Here is a 23,199-nt window from a genome sequence, read left to right on the forward strand (position 1 = left end):
TCTCGGTTCTAACAAAGAATTCTGAACCACAAAATTTTGAATATCTTGAACTCTTGCCGTGAGCTGATCTACACATGAAGACAGACCTTTAATGTCCATTGTAACACCTGTGTCCTGAACCACCCAAATGTCTAGGGGAAAAAAAAGACAAATCACAGTGCAAAGGAAAAAAAATGGTCTCAGAACTTCTTTTTTCCCTCTATTGAGAATCATTAGTACTTGGCTTCCTGTACTGTTGTGATAGACAATTCAGTAACACAATGTACATAGCGATCAGAGTACATAAAGTGATCTGACAATAACCCAAAAATAATAGAACGAGCTCTGAGACGTGGAAACTCTGTAAACCGCAATTCCTGATCCTCTCCAAACACAACTAGAGGCAGCTGTGGATTGCGCCTAACGCTCCCTATGCAACTCGGCACAGCCTGAGAAACTAACTAGCCTGAAGATAGAAAAATAAGCCTACCTTGCCTCAGAGAAATACCCCAAAGGAAAAGGCAGCCCCCCACATATAATGACTGTGAGTAAGATGAAAAAACAAACGTAGGGATGAAATAGATTCAGCAAAGTGAGGCCCGATATTCTAGACAGAACGAGGATAGGAAAGATAACTTTGCGGTCTACACAAAACCCTAAAGAAAACCACGCAAAGGGGGCAAAAAGACCCTCCGTACCGAACTAACGGCACGGAGGTACACCCTTTGCGTCCCAGAGCTTCCAGCAAAACAAATAGACAAGCTGGACAGAAAAAATAGCAACAAATAGCAAAGAAGCACTTAGCTATGCAGAGCAGCAGGCCACAGGAATGATCCAGAGAAACACAAGTCCAACACTGGAACATTGACAGGAAGCATGGATCAAAGCATCAGGTGGAGTTAAGTAGAGAAGCAGCTAACAACCTCACCAGATCACCTGAGGGAGGAAACTCAGAAGCTGCAGTACCACTTTCCTCCACAAACGGAAGCTCCCAGAGAGAATCAGCCGAAGTACCACTTGTAACCACAGGAGTGAACTCTGCCACAGAATTCACAACAGGGACCCACGAATTAGCCTTAAAAAGGACTGTTGGTTTATCAGGAGTTGTGGATGTAAGAGTTGCAGCCCTACACTAACTCTCAGGGTTCCTTCTCACTTGTGAGAAATAGCGGAGCGTGCGGTTGCATAGCAATACATGGAGCTACTCGCTCCGCTCTGGAGTGTCGGAGCCAGAACTTGGTTTTAACATGCGAGACTCGCACATATTTCTCGCAAGTGAGAAGGAGCCCTTAAACCATGATTCTGACCCTTTCTCGGCAGCATCTCTCCCTACTCTCGCTGAAACAGGAACAGAATGCAGCGCGCAGGGCGGCACCAGGTCTCTTATACTCGGGATGATGCTGTACGGCCCAGCCAATCACTGCACGACCACAACAAAGATGGCTGTGGCATTTCATGGCCTGGCAGACAATCCCTGCACCGTGATTGGGTCTCTGAAGTCCGCCAAAAATGCAGGGTGGAGACTGCAGTTACCGCCGAATAATCCCAGACATGCTCGCTGCTCGACGAGTACCCCAAGTACCCCGATACTCGGGCAAGTAACGAGTAGTGGCAAGCACGTTTGCTCATCACTACAGACAACCCCTTTGAGGGAGTGGGAAGAGAAAGTGCAATCTGGCCCTGTTCTATGAGATAAATATGTGCAATAATTAGGAACCCCCTCTTTTTCTGTTACTACACTCTCTCTTCCCTCTGCTCTGTGATGACATTTGGAATGTCCTACCGGTTTATAAAGTACAGTGTACAGTGGACTTCTCTCTTCGACTGCCTTCAACAAAATATCATCCATGAAGTTTCCATCTCTGCCAGACCTGTGGTTCCTGTGCGCTATGGCCGACGAACGTGAACTCTTGGAGCTGCTGAAAGTTAAGCTGTTGCAGGAAAGAGAGGGTCTGCTCTCCTGATTGCTGAAGGGCTTAAACGCTATGGCTTCTTTTGCTGCAGTGCCTTTTCAAATGAGGCATCAAATTGGTGCTAGTGGACCACTTGGTGAACCTGCCCCCAACATGTCTCAGTCCTAGCCTTGCCCCTAGCATCAGTATGTTGTGTGGGCACACCCCTTGGTTGTTAACGCTAGTAAAGCACCACTCTGTTCTAGGTGCACAGTCACTTCCATTTGAAGCACTAGACAGCACTTCTGCCCAAATACTGACCATGGCTTTACATTGTGTGCACTCAGCAGTCCCTCTCCTGCCCCTACTATCATCTGTTCCTTCAGTTCCTGTCATAGGAAATAACCAAATCAGTTCTTCTGCTATGGAGAGGTCATCAGCTCCACTAGATGCTGTGTCTCAGCTGCAGTCCCATCCCAGCAGACTTAGGTTAATACATTTGTGATCACTGATGTGGAGCAGCAATTTTATGATGCCCTTCAGCCAACCTCTCCATCTTTCACTTCACAACCCTCAATGCAGAGTAATGGGGCAGCCTTCACATGGTGGTTGCGGAGGACGTGGGAAATACCATAAGATTGTCAAGATCCTGCACCATTCTGACTATTTTTCTTGGGCCTTGCCTTCAGTCATTATCATCATCGTAGGGCTACTGTTCATCATTGTAATTGTTCCTGTCACTGTTCCAGGTCATTACGCAATAATAGAGGTGGTATTTTAGTAGCCATTCCAGATGTTCTCCTGCAAGGTCAGTATCACCAGCACGGTTGTTTAGTCAATGGCAGTGAATTACCGAAGCAATGACCGCCATTCAGCTGGCAGTGGTAAGTAAAATTTTACTGGGATGTGCAGGGGACACTGACAAAAACCGAGTTCTAGCACTAAGGGAATTACACAGTTACAAGCATCACAGGTTCTCCTTAAAGAGGTTATCCAAGACTTTTGTTTTTTTTCTTCAGGTGCTAAGAATGTACATGCAGGTAGTTGCTTACTACATATCTGTTCTAACTGGAACTGATCTTTGCTGGCTCCTGCAGCTTGCATTGACGTCAGGTCGACAGAATAACTTCTTTTCTTCCACTCTACTCTGTTGATGGGGCGTCTCTGACTGCTTACTCTGTGCTGTAGAGCTAGAGAGCAGCCAGGACAGGATGGAGCATGACTGCGCCCCCCGGTCAAATTCAGCAAACTGCCAGAATTTTGTACACCAGAAATATTTCTCCAGCCCCTGACTGGAGTACCATTTCTGGCGAAGCATTCGGAGGTGCATGCCACTGAAAAGATGCACCAAATTCAATAAGTGGCAAAACACCAGTCTTAATGAATTGGCCCCAATGTATGCTATTCTAGAATCAAGAAAACACAGAGCTGTTCGTTGGAATGAAAATAACAAGCTAGAATTCTGGCTGTAAGTGAACCTGTCCTGTGGGAGTTCGGAGTTGGGCATATCATTTCAGTCCCAGTGGTGTTCCTTGTTGGTTTAACCATTAAAGGTATGTTGGTTGTAATGGTGTTTAGTGCACATGAGAATTAAAAGCTCTAGCTAACCTCTGCCCATCCAAATAGAAATGTGCTGGTCTGGTATGTTTATTCACGCTGGGTTGTAGAAAGGGATGTTGCATATACGCTCACCGCAGTCTAGACAAGTGAGTAGAGACTGTGGAAAAGTTCAAGAGGTTAATTTCCAACGCTGCTAAGACATTCACTGCTACTTTTGTAATAAACTGGTATCTTATTACTTGCTGATTCAGTTGTTACTTCATACATTGGCTCATCAAAAATTCATCCTTTTATTACCTGCTAGTACCTCTAGATGGCAGAATAGTCCATTGAAAGTCTACAAGTAAGCCACATATAGAAAGTATTCAGACCCCTTTAAATTTGTCACTCTTTGTTTCATTATAGCCATTTGGTAAATTCAAAAACGTTCTTTTTTTTTTTTTTCAAATTAATGTACACTCTGCACCCCACTGACTGAAAAAACAGAAATGTAGAAATTTTTCAAATGTAATAAAAAAGAAAAACTGAAATATCACATGGTCAGACTCATAAGTATTCAGACCTATTCAGACGTTTATTTGAGTCCAGCTGTGTTTAGTTAAACTGATAGGACTTGATTTGGAAAGGCACACACACCTGTCTACATAAGACCTCACAGTTCACAGTGCATGTCAGACCAAATGAGAATCATGAGGCCACAGGAACTGGCCAAGGAGCTCAGAGACAGAATTGTGGCAAGGCACAGATCTGGCCAAGGTTACAACAGAATTTCTGCAGTACTCAAGGTTCCTAAGAGCACAGTGGCCTCCATAATCCTTAAATGGAAGAAGTTTGGGACCACCAGAAGTCTTCCTAGACCTGGCCGTCCAGCCAAACTGAGCAATTGTGGGAGAAGAGCCTTGGCGAGAGGGTAAAAGGAGAACCCCAAGATCTCTGTGGCTGAGCTCCAGAGATGCAGTAGGAAGATGGGAGAAAGTTCCACAAAGTCAACTATCACTGGAGCCCTCCACCAGTCGGGCCTTTATGGCAGAGTGGCCTGACAGAAGCCTCTCCTCAGTGCAAGACATATGAAAGCCTGCATAGAGTTTGCTAAAAAACGCATGAAGGACTCCCAGACTAGGAGAAATAAGATTCTCTGGTCTCATGAGATGAAGATAGACCTTTTTGGTGATAATTACCAGGCACTGCTCATCACCTGCCCAATACAATCCCAACAGTGAAACATGGTGGTGGCAGCATAATGCTATGATGGCTGGTTGTTATTGAAGGAAACATGAATGTGGCCAAGTACAGAGATATCCTGGATGAAAACCTCTTCCATAGTGCTCTGGACCTCAGACTTGGCTGAAAGTTCACCTTTCAACAATGACCCTAAGCACACAGCTAAAATAACATAAGAGTTGCTTTAGAACAACTCTGTGACCATTCTTGACTGGCCCAGCCAGAGCCCTGACCTAAACCCAATTACACATCTCTGGAGAGACCTGAAAATGGCTGTCCTCCAATGTTCACCATCCAACCTGCCGGAACTGGAGAGGATCTGCAAGAAAGAATGGCAGAGGATCCCCAAATCCAGGTGTGAAAAACTTGTTGCATCATTCCCAAGAAGACTCATGGCTGTACTATCTCAAAAGGTGCTTCTACTCAATACTGAGCAAAGGGTCTGAATACTTATGACCATGTGATATTTCAGTTTAATAAATTTGATAAATTAATTTATTAATTAATGATTTAATAAATTTGCAAAAATTACTACACTCCTGTTTTTTAGTGAAGATGGGGTGCAGAGTGTACAATAATGAGAAAAAAAGATTTTTTTTGAATTTACCAAATGGCTCCAATGAAACAAAGAGTGATAAATTTAAAGGGGTACGAATTCTTTCCGTACCCACTGTATATTTCGTCCACAAAGATAGGCAGTGTTTATAAAAAATTTGCAAGGTGATGCTTCATGGTCCCCACGCCAGTCCCCATTGTCCCTTAATGCTTCAGGAGCATTGCTAATCATGGGGCAGCTACCACTGGCCATGTCACAGTCTGTCGTGGCACTGGTCAGCTGAATGCAACTACCTTCTATATAATCCCCTTGCCTGTCCCCTTACTCCCCTGATACCTCAAGACACTGGTCAGCTGCACGGAACCACCTGCTTCATAATCCCCGTGCCTGTTCCCATCACCTTTAGCACTGATGCTTGCTCCTTTTAGGTAATACTCAGCAATATCATCCCACAGCGTGACATGGCTGAGTTCTTTTGTACCACAAAACACATCATCATTACGCATGGCATTGATATCCAAGTTATTGAAAAGTGAATCATATGACGTACCAGATCTGGGAGGGTTGTCAGGAATGTATTGAGAGACCGTTCCAGATCAGTTTCCAGAAAAACTTTTGTGGGGAAGTTCTTGGACACGCCCACTTCCCTTAACCTTCCCCCAGCACCCCAGCACAGGAAAACCCAGGCAATCGGTAAGGGTCAGTGAACACCCCCAACCAGTTGACAGTCAGGGTCTTCCCAGGGATGAGTTCTTCAGGGAACACAAATTCAGAGCAGATGAGGGTTATTTGTGCACCGGTGTTCTTGAGCCCCACAATGACAATGTCACCCTCTGGAACCGGTTGCAAGTTTTTACGGGCCCTCTCAACCACCTCACCCACAAAAAGAACAGCTGCAGTAGACCACTGGGCCTGGGGTGTGAGATTCCTCCTCTTCCTCTTCGGGCAAATGAGGCTGATGTGACCAATTCGGTCGCAGGTACAGTGGTGTGAAAATTGTTTGTCCTTTCCTGATTTCATATTTTTTTGCATACTTGCCACACTTAAATGTTTCAGATCACCAAACAAATGTAAATCTTAGACAACGATAACACAAGTAAACACAAAATGCAGTTTTTAAATTAAGGTCTTTATTATTAAAGGAAAAAGAAATCCAAACCTACAGAGCCCTGGGTAAAAAAATGATTGATCCCCTAAACCTAATAACTGGTTGGGTCACCCTTAGCAGTAACAACTGCAATCAAGCGTTTGCGATAACTGGCAATGAGTCTTTGAAAACACTCTGAAGGCCCACTCATCATTGCAGAATTATTTTTTTAAAGTCATGCCACATCTCAATTGGATTGAGGTCAGAAATTTCACTAGGCCACTCCAAGAAGTAACGTTTCTCCTTGCAGAGAGTGATATGTTATGCATGCCGACATGAGGAGACTTAAAGCTGCAATGCTCCTCTGGAAAATATCCAAATTGTCTCTTCAGAGAGGAAGAGGAAGAGAGGTAGGGGCACTGACTGCACTGATGAGGAGCAGTACCCCGAAACACAGTGTCTGCAAATTGAGATTCTGGTTTTGGCTTTTATCCTAAGTCATGTAACAAAGCTCATCAAAGGGTCAGCATTGACTTCTAGGATTGCTATTTCCGATATCTGGCACTAGAGTTCTAGTCCTCTTTCTCTCTGAAGAGACAATTTGCACTAGGTCACTCCAAAGTCTTAATTTTGGTTTTCTTAATCCATTTAGAGGTAGTCTTGCTAGTGTGTTATGGATCATTTTCCTTCTGCGTAACCCAAATACGCTTCAGCTTGAGGTCATGAATAGATGGCCGGACATTCTTCTTCAGGATTTTTTGGTAGATAGCAGAATTCATGAATCCATTCACCACAGCAAGTCTTCTAGGTCCTGAAGCAGCAAAACAGCCTCAGACCATTACACTACTACCACCATATTTTGCTGTTGGTATGATGTTCCTTTTCTAAAATGATGTGTTACTTCTACCCCAAATGTAAAAGGACATACACTTTCCAAAAAGTTCAACTTTTATCTTGTCTGTCCACAGAGTATTCTCCCAAAAGTCTTGCGGTAAGCCTTTATGTTCTTATTGCTCAGCAGTGGTTTTCGTCTTGGAACTCTGTCATGCAGATAATTTTTGCCCTGTCTCTTTCTTATGGTGGAGTCTTGAAGACTGACCTTAACTGAGGCAAGTGAGGCCTGCAATTCTTTGGATATCTTTTGTGACCTCTTGGATGAGTTGTCGTTGTGCTCTTGGGGTAATTTTGGTCAGCCCACCACTCTTGGGAAGGTTCACCACTGTTCCATGTTTTCACTATTTGTGGATAATAGCACTCACTATGGTTCATTGGAGTCCCAAACTTAAGAAATGACTTTATAACCTTTTCCAGACTGATATATCTCAATTATTTTGTTTATAATTTGTTCCAGAATTTGTTTAGATCGTGGCATTAGGTTTAGCTTTTGAGTACAGCATCTCTTAGTCTACTTCATTTTGTCCAGCAGGTCCTATTTAAGTGATTCTTTGATTGAGAAAAGGTGTGGTAGTAATTAGGCGTATGTGTGGCTAGGGAATTTGAACTCAGTTTCCCAAAGATGTGATAAACCACATTTAATTTATGTTTTAAAGGAGGGGTGGGGGCAATCACTTTTTCACACAGGGTTCAGTCGGTTTGGATTTCTTTTTCCCTTAATAATAAAGACCTTCATTTAAAAACTGCATTTTGTGTTTACTTGTGTTATCTTTGTCTAATATTTAAATTTGATTGGTGATCTGAAACATTTAATTGTGACAAAAATAAAAAGAATAGGAAATCAGGAAAGGGGCAAATAGTTTTTCACTGTATAGCACCGGCAGAAGTCAGATGCAGGCCAGGTGATGAAAATGGGGCAGGACCCCAAGGGCCGGGTGGCAAGGACATTGGGTGTTGGCTTCCCCCTTTCCATCTTGCAACGACTGACTTTCGCACCTGAGGTGTACAGTTGGCCTCTTAGGTATCTGCAATCTGTGTGGCCTTGGTGGCCTCCTTCGCTCCTCGTCAATCATGAACTGTCGCTCCTCCATAGGGCAAACATGAAACAATTTGTTCTTCATTATCAGTTCCTTCAGTTCCTCTAAGGTGGTAACCGATAGGCGCTGGTCCCACTGCTTCAAGTTGGTTCTGAGGCCTGTCTACCACAGCAATTTTGACCTTAAATACCAGGCCAAATTTTTGAAGTCTAACCAGTGTTACTTTATGTGGTATTAACTCTGGAACGCTTGAACGGTTCCCACTGATTCACAGACTGTTTTCTTGTGACATATTGTATTTTATAATACTTGTAACATTTGTTCGATATGACTTGAGTTTATTTGTGAAAATGTGAAATATCAGAAATTTGGTGAAAATGTTAAAAATGTCACCTTTTTCATAATTTAATTTTTATGCCCTTATATCAGAAAGTTACGTCACACAAAATAGTTAATAAATAACATTTACCAAATGTCTACTTTATATCTGCATAATTTTTTAAACATATTTTTTTTATTAAGAAGGTAGAATGGTTAAAAGTTGATCAGCAATTTCTCATTTTTCCAACAAAATTTACAAAGCCATTTTTTTAGGGATCACATCACATTTGAAGCTACTTTGGGGGCCTATATGACATAAAATACCCTAAAGTGACACCATTCTAAAAACTGCACCCCTCAAAGTACTCAAAACCACATTCAAGAAGTTTACTAACCCTTCTGGTGTTTCACAGGAACTAAAGCAACGTGGAAGGAAAAAATGAACATTTGCCGTTTATACTCGAGAATAAGCCGAGCCGAGTATAAGCTGATGCACCTAATTTTGCCATGGAAAGCTGGGTAAGCTTATTGACTCAAATATAAGCCGGGTATGCATTGTCCCCACATCCCTGTCCAGCTATGCATGGCTCCCGCGTCCAGTCCTGGTATGTGTGGTTCCCCCTGTTGTATGCATGGCTCCCCGGTCCCATCACTGCATGCATGGCTCCCCAGGTCCCATCGTTGTATGCATGGCTCCCTTGGGCCCATCGCTGTATGCATGGCTCCCCTGGTCCCATCCTATCATCTCCGTTGTCCCGGTGGAGCAGCTCTTCCTGTGCTGAACTGTCACGTGGTGCCGCTTATTAAGGTAATGATTATGCGCTTCATGCCTACGGGAGTGAAGACGCATGCATATTTATTACCTTAATGAGCAGTACCACGTGACCGCCCAGCACAGGAAGAGCTGCCGACACCGAGACCATCAGAGATGCAGCGACGGCGCCAGGAGGGTGAGTATGATGTCTTCACAGCCACCAACTCCCACCGCTGCTCCCCCCCCGGCTTCCTGGACAATGACTCGTGTATAAGCCGAAGGGGGCGTTTTCAGCACAAAGAAATTTGCTGAAAATCTCAGCTTATACACAAGTATATATGGTAACTTGTTTTCACAAAATTGTTACTTTAGCTACAAATTTGTTATTTTCACAGGAGAAAATAGACCTTAAAATTTGTTGTGAAATTTGTCCTGAGTATGCCGATACCCCATATGTGGGGGAAATCCAGGCGCACAGCAGGTCTCTGACTTTTTGAAAATAAAAATGGCTGGAAATGATAGCGGACGTCATGTCATATTTGAAGAGCCAAAAAAAAAAAAAAAAGAAATGTCCAGCTTCACCGAGTCCGTAAAAAAGCGATTTCTTTATTAACAAACTTTAAAAATGGAGGATACAGACTTCAGCACAACCATATGGGTAAGAATCTCAACGCGTTTCTGGAGACTAGGCTCCCTTAATCATGATTAAGGGAGCCTAGTCTCCAGAAACGCGTTGAGATTCTTACCCATATGGTTGTGCTGAAGTCTGTATCCTCCATGTTTAAAGTTTGTTAATAAAGAAATCGTTTTTTTACGGACTCGGTGAAGCTGGACATTTCTTTTTTTTTTTGGATCTTGCACGCCTGGACACAGCGGGTCCGTGCTCCCGAGGTTTGGTTGCTGAATCACGGGTGAGCTGGTTTATGTTCCTTCTTACATATTTGAAGAGCCCCTGATGAGCCTAAACAGTGGAAACCCCCACAAGTGACCCTATTTTGGAAACTAGACCCCTTAAGGAATGTTTTTAGATGTGTGATGAGCCCCTTCAACCCTTCAGATGCTTCAAAGAAATTTATAATGAAGAGCTGTGAAAATAAAAAAAACACAACACAGACACAGAATTTGATAACACTAGGTTGTCATATTGAAAAAGTTAATTTCTTTCACGAAAATGTTGTTTTCACCCCACATTTGTAATTTTCACAATGGATAATAGCAGAAAACGGATCGCATAATTTGTTGTGCAATTTTTCCCGAACAAGACTATACCCCATATGTGGTAAAAAAAATTCTGCTTGGGCACATGGCAGGGCTAGGAAAGGAAAGAGCACTAATTGGTTGGGATAGATTGTGAATGTGATGTCGCATTTGAAGAGCTCCGGCCCTGATATGTGAAAACAGTAGAAACGCCCCAAAAGTGACCCCATTTTAGAACCTTATCCCTTCAAGGAATTGATCCAGAGGTGTAGTGGGTATTTTGAACCCATGTGTGCGTCACAGAATTTTATAACATTGAGATGTGTAAATATGACATTTTAGTGGCAAAAATGTAACTTTTGTATTTGCTGCAAATTTGTCAGTTACACAAGGGTTAATAGGTACAACTAGACCTCAAAATTTATTGCGCAATAACTACAGAAAGCGGTTCTGCCCCATATGTTGTCAGAAATTACTGTTAGGCCACATGTCAGGGCTGAGAAGGAAGGAACGTTATTTGGCTTTTGTAGCACAGATTTTGCTAGAATAGTTTACAGATGAGATTTACGGAGCCCCGAAGGTGCCAGAGCAGCATAAAACCCCCCAAAGTGACCCTATTGCAGAAACTGGACCTCTGAATGAATTCGTCTATGGCTCCAGTGACTATTATAGAAACACCTAAGCATGTCCACCAATTTAAAGCCAAGAAGTCAACAATCATAAATACCCCAAAAGACCAAACTTCACACAAGGCCAATAAAACTAACCATAATCTTTATTAGAATCATTAAAATGCAATTATTAAAAAGTGGGCAAAAATGAGAAGCACAGGTAAACACGGTGGGCAGCCCAGGAAGTGACCCAAACAAAAAATGTGTACAACCATATAAACAAATAATTAACAATGCAAAAAAAAAAAAAAATTATGTATAAATATACACAAGAGGAATGGTAATATGTAACTATGCACAAAAACCAAATGTTGGCATTAGACTATAATGTTGATTTAAATCACAATACAAGTGTATGCGTAAGTAATCATATGCATAGTTACCTTTGGAGTACTCCTGGGGACCCACCACACCCGACGCGCGTTTCACAATGAAATACTTCGTCCCTCAGCAGCTGGGTTTTTGTTAAGAAAAAAGATCCCGGCCTATGTCCCTGCCTCGACTTTCGAGAACTAAATAAAATTACTGTCAGGAACACACATCCCCTACCATTGATTCCTGATCTCTGTAACCAGCTCTCTGGCTCCAAATGGTTTTCTAATCTGGATCTGAGAGGGGCTTACAACTTAATAAGAATACGAGAAGAGGACGAGTGGAAAACGGCTTTCCTTACATGTGAGTGGTTGTTTTAAAATCTAATAATGCCATTTGGGCTCACCAACGCATCGGCAATGTTTCAAAATTTTATCAATGTGGTATTTTCGGATCTCATCAGCCGTTTTGCAGCGGTATACCTAGATGATATCCTGATATATTCTGTTGACAGAGTTTCCCATTTGTTGCATGTTAAAACAGTGCTTCAGAGGCTCAGAGAAAACCAATTGTTCGTCAAACTCGAGAAATGTTCATTTTTTGATCAGGAATTGTCATTTCTAGGTCTGATAATTTCACCTCAGGGGTTTGCATGGATCCCAAGAAAGTGCAAGCTATTGTGGAGTGGGTCCAGCTCCGGGACCTTTGGAGACTCCAGCACTAGGGTTGAGCGAAACGGGTCGTTCATTTTCAAAAGTCGCCGACTTTTGGCAAAGTCGGGTTTCATGAAATCCGATCCGACCCCTGTGCGGGGTCGGCCATGCGGTACGCGACTTTTGCGCCAAAGTCGCGTTTCAATGACGCGAAAAGCGCCATTTCTCAGCCAATGAAGGTAAACGCAGAGTGTGGGCAGCGTGATGACATAGGTCCTGGTCCCCACCATCTTAGAGAAGGGCATTGCAGTGATTGGCTTGCTGTCTGCGGCGTCACAGGGGCTATAAAGGGGCGTTCCCGCCGACCGCCATGTTACTGCTGCTGATCTGAGCTTAGGGAGAGGTTGCTGCCGCTTCGTCAGAAGCAGGGATAGCGTTAGGCAGGGTCCATTAACCACCAAACCGCTTGTGCTGTAGCGATTTCCACTGCCCAACACCACCTTCGGTGTGCAGGGACAGTGGAAGCTACATTTTTTTTTTTTTCCCCTCAGCGCTGTAGCTCATTGGGCTGCCCTAGAAGGCTCCCTGATAGCTGCATTGCTGTGTGTACGCCGCTGTGCAAACTAACTGCTTTTTTCAAAGCACAAATCCTCTTGTTCCTTCCTTTCTGCACAGCTATCTTTTTTGTTTGTCCACACTTTTTATTTAATTTGTGCATCAGTCCACTCCTTATTGCTGCCTGCCATACCTGGCTGAGATTACTGCAGGGAGATAGTAATTGTTGGACACTCCCTGTTTTTTTTTTTTTTTTTTTTTTTTTGTGGGAGATTAAGATTGACATTTCTGCTAGAGTGCCATCCCTGTGTGTGCCATCTCTCACTCAGTGGGCCATAGAAAGCCTATTTATTTTTTTGCTTGATTTGGGTTCTAAAATCTACCTGAAAAAATCACTACATCAATCAGTGGGAGAAAAATATTGGCCTCAGGGCTTGTGTGCCACTCTTGACTCCTGTGTGTGCCATCTCTCAGTCAGTGGGCCATAGAAAGCCTATTTATTTTTTTGCTTGATTTGGGTTCTAAAATCTACCTGAAAAAATAACTACATCAATCAGTGGGAGAAAAATATTGGCCTCAGGGCTTGTGTGCCACTCCTGACTCCTGTGTGCATCATCACTCACTCAGTGGGCCATAGAAAGCCCATTTTTTTTTTTTTTTGCTTTATTTGGGTTCTAAATTCTACCTGAAAAAATCAATAAATCAATCAGTGGGAGATTAATATTGGCCTTTGGGCTTGTGTGCCAGTCCTAAGCGTGCCATCTCTCTCACAAATAGTGGGCCATAGAAAGCCTATTTTTTTTTTTTTTTTTGGTTTTATAAATTCTTCCTGAAAAAAAAAAGGGAGATTAATATTGGCCTTTGGGCTTGTGTGCCAGTCCTAAGCGTGCCATCTCTCTCTCTCAGATAGTGGGCCATAGAAAGCCTATTTATTATTTTTTTTTATTGGGTTTATAAATTTTCCCTGGGAAAAAAAAAAAAGTGGGAGATTAATATTGGCCTCTGGGCTTGTGTGCCAGTCCTAAGCGTGCCATCTCTCTCTCTCAGATAGTGGGCCATAGAAAGCCTATTTTTTTTTTTTTTATTGGGTTTATAAATTTTCCCTGAAAAAAAAAAAAAAGTGGGAGATTAATATTGGCCTCTGGGCTTGTGTGCCAGGTCTGAGCGTGCCATCTCTCTCACAAATAGTGGGCCATAGAAAGCCTATTTATGTTTTTGGTTGATTTGGGTTCTAAATTCTACCTGAAAAAATCAATAAATCAATCAGTGGGAGATAAATATTGGCCTCTGGGCTTGTGTGCCACTCCTGACTTCTGTGTGCGTCATCTCTCACTCAGTGGGCCATAGAAAGCCTTTTTTTGTTTTATTTGTTTTCTAAATTCTCCCTGAAAAAATCATTTTATTTTATTTGGTTTCTAAATTCTTCCTGAAAAAATCATTTTATTCTATTATTTTTTTTTCCTAAAGTCTCCCTGAAAAAAAAAAAAAAAAACAAATCAGTGGGAGATTAATATTGCCCTTTCTGCTTGTGTGCCAGTCTTGACTCCTGGGTGTGCCATCTCTCTCTCTCTCTCCAATTGTGGGCCATAGAAAGCCTATTATTTTTTTAGCTTGATTTGGGTTCCAAAATCTACCTGAAAAAAATCACTACATCAATCAGTGGGAGATAAATATTGGCCTCTGGGCTTGTGTGCCACTCCTGACTCCTGTGTGCGTCATCTCTCACTAAGTGGGCCATAGAAAGCCTTTTTTTGTTTTATTTGTTTTCTAAATTCTCCCTGAAAAAATCATTTTATTTTATTTGGTTTCTAAATTCTTCCTGAAAAAATCATTTATTCTATTATTTGTTTTTCCTAAAGTCTCCCTGAAAAAAAAAAAAAAAAAAATCAGTGGGAGATTAATATTGCCCTTTCTGCTTGTGTGCCAGTCTTGACTCCTGGGTGTGCCATCTCTCTCTCTCTCTCCAATTGTGGGCCATAGAAAGCCTAATATTTTTTTAGCTTGATTTGGGTTCCAAAATCTACCTGAAAAAATCACTACATCAATCAGTGGGAGATAAATATTGGCCTCTGGGCTTGTGTGCCACTCCTGACTCCTGTGTGCGTCATCTCTCACTGAGTGGGCCATAGAAAGCCTTTTTTTGTTTTATTTGGTTTCTAAATTCTTCCTGAAAAAATCATTTTATTCTATTTTTTTTTTTCCTAAAGTCTCCCTGAAAAAAAAAAAAAAAAAAAAATCAGTGGGAGATTAATATTGCCCTTTCTGCTTGTGTGCCAGTCTTGACTCCTGGGTGTGCCATCTCTCTCTCTCTCTCTCTCCAATTGTGGGCCATAGAAAGCCTATTATTTTTTTAGCTTGATTTGGGTTCCAAAATCTCCCTGAAAAAATCAATACATCAATCAGTGGGAGATAAATATTGGCCTCTGGGCTTGTGTGCCACTCCTGACTCCTGTGTGCGTCATCTCTCACTCAGTGGGCCATAGAAAGCCTTTTTTTGTTTTATTTGTTTTCTAAATTCTCCCTGAAAAAATCATTTTATTTTATTTGGTTTCAAAATTCTTCCTGAAAAAAATCATTTTATTCTATTATTTTTTTTTCCTAAAGTCTCCCTGAAAAAAAAAAAAAAAATCAGTGGGAGATTAATATTGCCCTTTCTGCTTGTGTGCCAGTCTTGACTCCTGGGTGTGCCATCTCTCTCTCTCTCTCCAATTGTGGGCCATAGAAAGCCTAATATTTTTTTAGCTTGATTTGGGTTCCAAAATCTACCTGAAAAAATCACTACATCAATCAGTGGGAGATAAATATTGGCCTCTGGGCTTGTGTGCCACTCCTGACTCCTGTGTGCGTCATCTCTCACTGAGTGGGCCATAGAAAGCCTTTTTTTGTTTTATTTGTTTTCTAAATTCTCCCTGAAAAAATCATTTTATTTTATTTGGTTTCTAAATTCTTCCTGAAAAAATCATTTTATTCTATTATTTTTTTTTCCTAAAGTCTCCCTGAAAAAAAAAAAAATCAGTGGGAGATTAATATTTACATTTGTGCTTCAGTGACAGTCCAGCGTGTGTGGCATCTCTCTCATTTGTTGCCACCAACAACAGAGTGTGTAACATTGTGCCTGATTTTCGTTGTGGTCTCACTCACCTGTAAAGGGGTAGCTAAATCATACTGAAGTTATAGCTCACCGTGTAAGTTGTGTGACAGCAACAAATACCGTTAGTTTGTTTACGTTTTTAAAACAATGAGGAAGTCTGGTGGAAGAGGTCGTGGCCGGGGGCGTTCATTGTCAGCTGGTAATGAGGGTAGTGGTAGTGGTGGAGCATCAGCTGGTCGTGGGAAAAAAAATATTGCACCTAAGTCTGGAGCTGTGGAGCCAGGTTCGTCGTCTGGCTACACAAGGCCTCGAACGCTCCCTTTTCTGGGAGTAGGAAAACCGCTTTTAAAGCCGGAGCAGCAAGAGCAAGTTTTGGCTTATCTTGCTGACTCAGCCTCTAGCTCTTTTGCCTCCTCTCGTGAAACTGGTAAATGTCAAAGCAGCGCGTCGTTAGTGGATGTTCACGGTCAGGGACAAGTCGCTTCCTTGTCCTCTTCAGCAAAAACAACAACAGAGAAGAATGCAGCAGGCGACACAACGGGTTACTCCATGGAGCTCTTTACACATACCGTCCCTGGCTTAGAAAGTGAAGCAGTTAACAGTCCATGCCCATTACAAGTTGAATCTGACATGGAGTGCACTGATGCACAGCCACAGCCAGACTACTATGCTGGTCCTTTGACTCAGACCACAACATTGCCCTCGCAGGGTACTGATCCACAATCAGACCCTGATGAGACTATGTTGCCCCGTCACGAACGCTCTACCACCGACTTACACGGTGACACAGACGAAGTTGCGCACGAGCTAGAAGAGGAAGTTATAGATGACCCAGTTGTTGACCCCGATTGGCAGCCATTGGGGGAACAGGGTGCAGGCGGCAGTAGTTCTGAAGCGGAGGAGGAGGGGCCGCAGCAGGCATCAACATCGCAACAGGTTCCATCTGCCGGGCCCGTATCTGGCCCAAAACGCGTGGCAAAGCCAAAACCTGTTGGAGGACAGCGTGGCCATCCGGTTAAAGCTCAGTCTGCAATGCCTGAAAAGGTATCCGATGCTAGAAAGAGTGCAGTCTGGCATTTTTTTAAACAACATCCAATTGATCAGCGCAAAGTCATCTGTCAAAAATGATCAACTACCTTAAGCAGAGGTCAGAATCTGAAAAGTCTCAATACAAGTTGCATGCATAGACATTTAACCACCATGCATTTGCAAGCCTGGACTAACTACCAAATGTCCCTTAAGGTTGTAGCACCCTCGGCCAATGAAGCTAGTCATCAACGCAACATCCCTTCCGGCAGTGTAGGGCCACCATTTTCCGCACCACCTGCAGTATCTGTGCAGGTTTCTTTGCCAGGCCAATGCAGTCAGGGTCAGCGAATCACCAGTTTCGTAGTAGGAAACACTGCATCTAGGGCACCGGCGGCAACAATACCATCTCCCACCGTCTCTCAGTCTGCCATGTCCACCGGCACCCCCGCTAGTTCCACGATCTCCAGCTCTCCAGTCCAGCTCACCCTACATGAGACTATGGTTAGAAAAAGGAAGTACTTAGCCTCGCATCCGCATACACAGGGTTTGAACGCCCACATAGCTAGACTAATCTCGTTAGAGATGATGCCCTACCGGTTAGTTGAAAGCAAAGCTTTCAAAGCCCTGATGGACTACGCTGTACCACGCTACGAGCTACCCAGTCGACACTTTTTTTCCAGAAAAGCCATCCCAGCCCTCCACCAGCATGTTAAAGAGCGCATCGTCCATGCACTCAGGCAATCTGTGAGCACAAAGGTGCACCTGACAACAGATGCATGGAGCAGTAGGCATGGCCAGGGACGTTACGTGTCCATCACGGCACACTGGGTGAATGTTGTGGATGCAGGGTCCACAGGGGACAGCAAGTTTGGGACAGTTCTGCCTAGCCCACGGTCTAGGAAACAGTTGGCTGTAGCCGTTCGCACCCCCTCCTCCTCCTCTTCGTCCTCCTGCAGAAGCGAGAGCTCGTCCACAGACCGCAGTCGCACAACCACTCCATCCGCAGCTGCCACTGTTGCACACCAGGTCTCCCATTATGGGGCAGCTACTGGCAAACGTCAGCAGGCTGTATTGGCTATGAAGTGTTTGGGCGACAACAGACACACCGCGGAAGTTCTGTCCGAGTTCTTGCAGAAAGAAACGCAGTCGTGGCTGGGCACTGTAGATCTTGAGGCAGGCAAGGTAGTGAGTGATAACGGAAGGAATTTCATGGCTGCCATCTCCCTTTCCCAACTGAAACACATTCCTTGCCTGGCTCACACCTTAAACCTGGTGGTGCAGTGCTTCCTGAAAAGTTATCCGGGGTTATCCGACCTGCTCCTCAAAGTGCGTGGACTTTGCTCACATATCCGCCGTTCGCCCGTACACTCCAGCCGTATGCAGACCTATCAGCGTTCTTTGAACCTTCCCCAGCATCGCCTAATCATAGACGTTGCAACAAGGTGGAACTCAACACTGCACATGCTTCAGAGACTGTGTGAACAGAGGCGGGCTGTTATGTTTTTGTGGGAGGATACACATACACGGGCAGGCAGTAGGATGGCAGACATGGAGTTGTCAGGTGTGCAGTGGTCGAAGATTCAAGACATGTGTCAAGTCCTTCAGTGTTTTGAGGAATGCACACGGCTGGTTAGTGCAGACAACGCCATAATAAGCATGAGCATCCCCCTAATGCGTCTGCTGATGCAAAGTTTGACGCACATAAAGGATCAGGCGTCTGCAGCTGAGGAAGAGGAAAGCCTTGATGACAGTCAGCCATTGTCTGGCCAGGGCAGTGTACAGGACGAGTTAGCGGGCGAAGAGGAGGAGGAGGACGAGGAGGATGATGGAGATGATTATATTTTTAATGAGGAAGCTTTTCCGGGGCCACTGGAAATTGGTGGCGCGGCAAGGCCGGGTTCTGGTTTTTGGAGGGACACAAGTGACGTGGATTTGCCTGAAACTGCCCCTCAACCAAGCACAACCGCAGATTTGAGAACTGGAACTTTGGCCCACATGGCGGATTATGCCTTACGTATCCTCAAAAGGGACACACGCATAACTAAAATGATGAACGATGACAATTACTGGTTGGCCTGCCTCCTTGATCCTCGCTATAAAGGCAAATTGCAAAATATAATGCCACATGAGAACTTGGAACTAATATTAGCAACCAAACAATCAACTCTTGTTGACCGTTTGCTTCTGGCATTCCCTGCACACAGCGCCCGTGATCGTTCTCACACGAGCTGCAGGGGCCAGCAGACCAGAGGAGTTAGAGGGGCAGAAATCAGAAGTGGCGTTGGCCAGAGGGGTTTTCTGACCAGGTTGTGGAGTGATTTTGCTATGACCGCAGACAGGACAGGTACTGCAGCATCAATTCAAAGTGACAGGAGACAACATTTGTCCAGTATGGTTACAAACTATTTTTCATCCCTTATCGATGTTCTCCCTCAACCGTCATTCCCATTTGATTACTGGGCATCCAAATTAGACACCTGGCCAGAATTGGCAGAATATGCATTGCAGGAGCTTGCTTGCCCGGCAGCTAGTGTCCTATCAGAAAGAGTATTCAGTGCTGCAGGTTCAATACTAACAGAAAAAAGGACTCGTCTGGCTACCCAAAATGTAGATGATCTAACCTTCATTAAAATGAACCACAACTGGATTTCGAAATCTTTTGCCCCACCTTGCCCGGCTGACACCTAGCTTTCCTATGAAAAGGTCTTGCCTGTGGACTATTCTGAATGCCTTTTCCAATCTCGTAATTTTCTGCACCTGATTGTCCAGCATACGACATGTTTACACCTCACTAAATGGCCAAACTCCCCACACGAGGCCGTGGTATCGACACTTGGCGACAGCACCCGTGAGAGTGCTGTTTGTCTGAAGAGGTGGGTGTGCCCGCTTTTGGTCGACGGCACTGCCACTGGGTCCCTCCTAGTACAATAAAGTGTCTCTGGCGGTGGTGGTGCGCACCCAATGTCAGACACACCGTTGTAATATGAGGGGCCCTGGGCCTGTACCGCCGGCCACAAGACAGTCCCCCCCCCCAGCTCAAACAGTGCTCTACCACTTGCAAAATTATCTCACAGCTCCACCAATGTTTAGTCTATGCGCTGACATCCTTCAATGCCTGCCACTGACAATACCATTGTATTGACATTTTTGTTATGTTAGGCCTTCGAAGCCTGTCTGCGGTCACTCCTTTCACTATGCCTCCACTGACCACACCACTGCTGCCCGTGTACCCCTGGAAGCAATTTAAAATTGCCTACAGCCAGCCCAATTTTTTTATTTTAGGCCTTTGATGCCTGTCTGCGGTCCGTTCTTTCTACTACTACTACACTGACCAGGCCACTGCTGCCCGTGTACCCCTGGAACCAATTTAAAATTGCCTACAGCCAGCCCAATTTTTTTATTTTAGGCCTTCGATGCCTGTCTGCGGTCCATTCTTTCTACTACTACTACACTGACCAGGCCACTGCTGCCCGTGTACCCCTGGAACCAATTTAAAATTGCCTACAGCCATGTGTTATTATTTTAGGCCTTCGATGCCTGTCTGCGGTCACTCCTTCCACTAGGCCTCCACTGACCACACCACTGCTGCCCGTGTACCCCTGGAAGCAATTTAAAATTGCCTACAGCCAGCCCAATTTTTTTATTTTAGGCCTTTGATGCCTGTCTGCGGTCCATTCTTTCTACTACTACTACACTGACCAGGCCACTGCTGCCCGTGTACCCCTGGAACCAATTTAAAATTGCCTACAGCCAGCCCAATTTTTTTATTTTAGGCCTTCGAGGCCTGTCTGCGGTCACTCCTTCCACTAGGCCTCCACTGACCACACCACTGCTGCCCGTGTACCCCTGGAACCAATTTAAAATTGCCTACAGCCATGTGTTATTATTTTAGGCCTTCGATGCCTGTCTGCGGTCACTCCTTCCACTAGGCCTCCACTGACCACACCACTGCTGCCCGTGTACCCCTGGAACCAATTTAAAATTGCCTACAGCCAGCCCAATTTTTTTATTTTAGGCCTTCGATGCCTGTCTGCGGTCCATTCTTTCTACTACTACTACACTGACCAGGCCACTGCTGCCCGTGTACCCCTGGAACCAATTTAAAATTGCCGACAGCCATGTGTTATTATTTTAGGCCTTCGATGCCTGTCTGCGGTCACTCCTTCCACTAGGCCTCCACTGACCACACCACTGCTGCCCGTGTACCCCTGGAACCAATTTAAAATTGCCTACAGCCATGTGTTATTATTTTAGGCCTTCGATGCCTGTCTGCGGTCACTCCTTCCACTAGGCCTCCACAGACCACACCACTGCTGCCCGTGTACCCCTGGAACCAATTTAAAATTGCCTACAGCCATGTGTTATTATTTTAGGCCTTCGATGCCTGTCTGCGGTCACTCCTTACAATATGCCTCCACTGACCACACCACTGCTGCCCGTGTACCCCTGGAACCAATTTAACCCCTTTACCCCCAAGGGTGGTTTGCACGTTAATGACCAGGCCAATTTTTACAATTCTGACCACTGTCCCTTTATGAGGTTATAACTCCGAAACGCTTCAACGGATCTTAGCGATTCTGAGATTGTTTTCTTGTAACATATTGTACTTCATGATAGTGCTAAAATTTCTTCGATATAACTTGCGTTTATTTGTGAAAAAAACGGAAATTTGGCGAAAATTTTGAAAATTTCACAATTTTCCAACTTTGAATTTTTATTCTGTTAAACCAGAGAGTTATGTGACACAATATAGTTAATAAATAACATTTCCCACATGTCTACTTTACATCAGCACAATTTTTGAAACAAACTTTTTTTTTTCAAGGAAGTTATAAGGGTTAAAATTTGACCAGCAATTTCTCATTTTTACAATCAAATTTACAAAACCATTTTATTTAGGGACCACCTCACATTTGAAGTCATTTTGAAGGGTCTATATGGCAGAAAATACCCAAAAGCGATACCATTCTAAAAACTGCACCCCTCAAGGTGCTCAAAACCACATTCAAGAAGTTTATTAACCCTTCAGGTGATTCACAGCAGCAGAAGCAACATGGAAGGAAAAAATTAACATTTTACTTTTTAGTCACAAAAATGATCTTTCAGCAATAATCTTTTTAATTTCCCAAGGGTAAAAAGAGAAAATGGACCTCAAAAGTTGTTGTCCAATTTATCCTGAGTACGCTGATACCCCACATGTGAGGGGGAACCACTTTTTGGGCGCATGGCAGGGCTCAGAAGGAAAGGAGCGCCGTTTGACTTTTTCAAGCTAAATTTGGCTGGAATTGAGATCGGACGCCATGTCGCGTTTGGCGACCCCCTGATGTGCCTAAACAGTGGAAACCCCCCACAAGTGACCCTATTTTGGAAACTAGACCCCCTAAGGAACTTATCTAGATGTGTCATGAGCACTTTTATCCCCCAAGTGCTTCACGAAAGTTTATAACGCCCGGGCGTGAAAAAAAAAAATCCTATTTTTTCCACAAACATGATCGTTTAGTCCCCAATTTTTTATTTTCTCAAGGGTAAAAGGAGAAATTGGACCCCAAAAGTTGTTGTCCAATTTGTCCTGAGTACGCTGATACCCCATATGTGGGGGGGACCACTGTTTGGGCGCATGGCAGGGCTCAGAAGGAAAGGAGCGCCGTTTGACTTTTTCAAGCTAAATTTGGCTGGAATTGAGATCGGACGCCATGTCGCGTTTGGCGACCCCCTGATGTGCCTAAGTAGTGGAAACCTCCCACAAATGACCCCATTTTGGAAACTAGACCCCCTAAGGAACTTATCTAGATGTGTCATGAGCACTTTTATCCCCCAAGTGCTTCACGAAAGTTTATAACGCCCGGGCGTGAAAAAAAAAAATCCTATTTTTTCCACAAACATGATCGTTTAGTCCCCAATTTATTATTTTCTCAAGGGTAAAAGGAGAAATTGGACCCCAAAAGTTGTTGTCCAATTTGTCCTGAGTACGCTGATACCCCATATGTGGGGGGGACCACTGTTTGGGCGCATGGCAGGGCTCAGAAGGAAAGGAGCGCCGTTTGACTTTTTCAAGCTAAATTTGGCTGGAATTGAGATCGGACGCCATGTCGCGTTTGGCGACCCCCTGATGTGCCTAAACAGTGGAAACCCCCCACAAATGACCCCATTTTGGAAACTAGACCCCCTAAGGAACTTATCTAGATGTGTCATGAGCACTTTTATCCCCCAAGTGCTTCACGAAAGTTTATAACGCCCGGGCGTGAAAAAAAAAAATCCTATTTTTTCCACAAACATGATCGTTTAGTCCCCAATTTATTATTTTCTCAAGGGTAAAAGGAGAAATTGGACCCCAAAAGTTGTTGTCCAATTTGTCCTGAGTACGCTGATACCCCATATGTGGGGGGGACC

The sequence above is a fragment of the Ranitomeya imitator genome, chromosome 3 (genome assembly GCF_032444005.1).
Source record: "Ranitomeya imitator isolate aRanImi1 chromosome 3, aRanImi1.pri, whole genome shotgun sequence".
Lineage (NCBI taxonomy): Eukaryota > Metazoa > Chordata > Amphibia > Anura > Dendrobatidae > Ranitomeya > Ranitomeya imitator.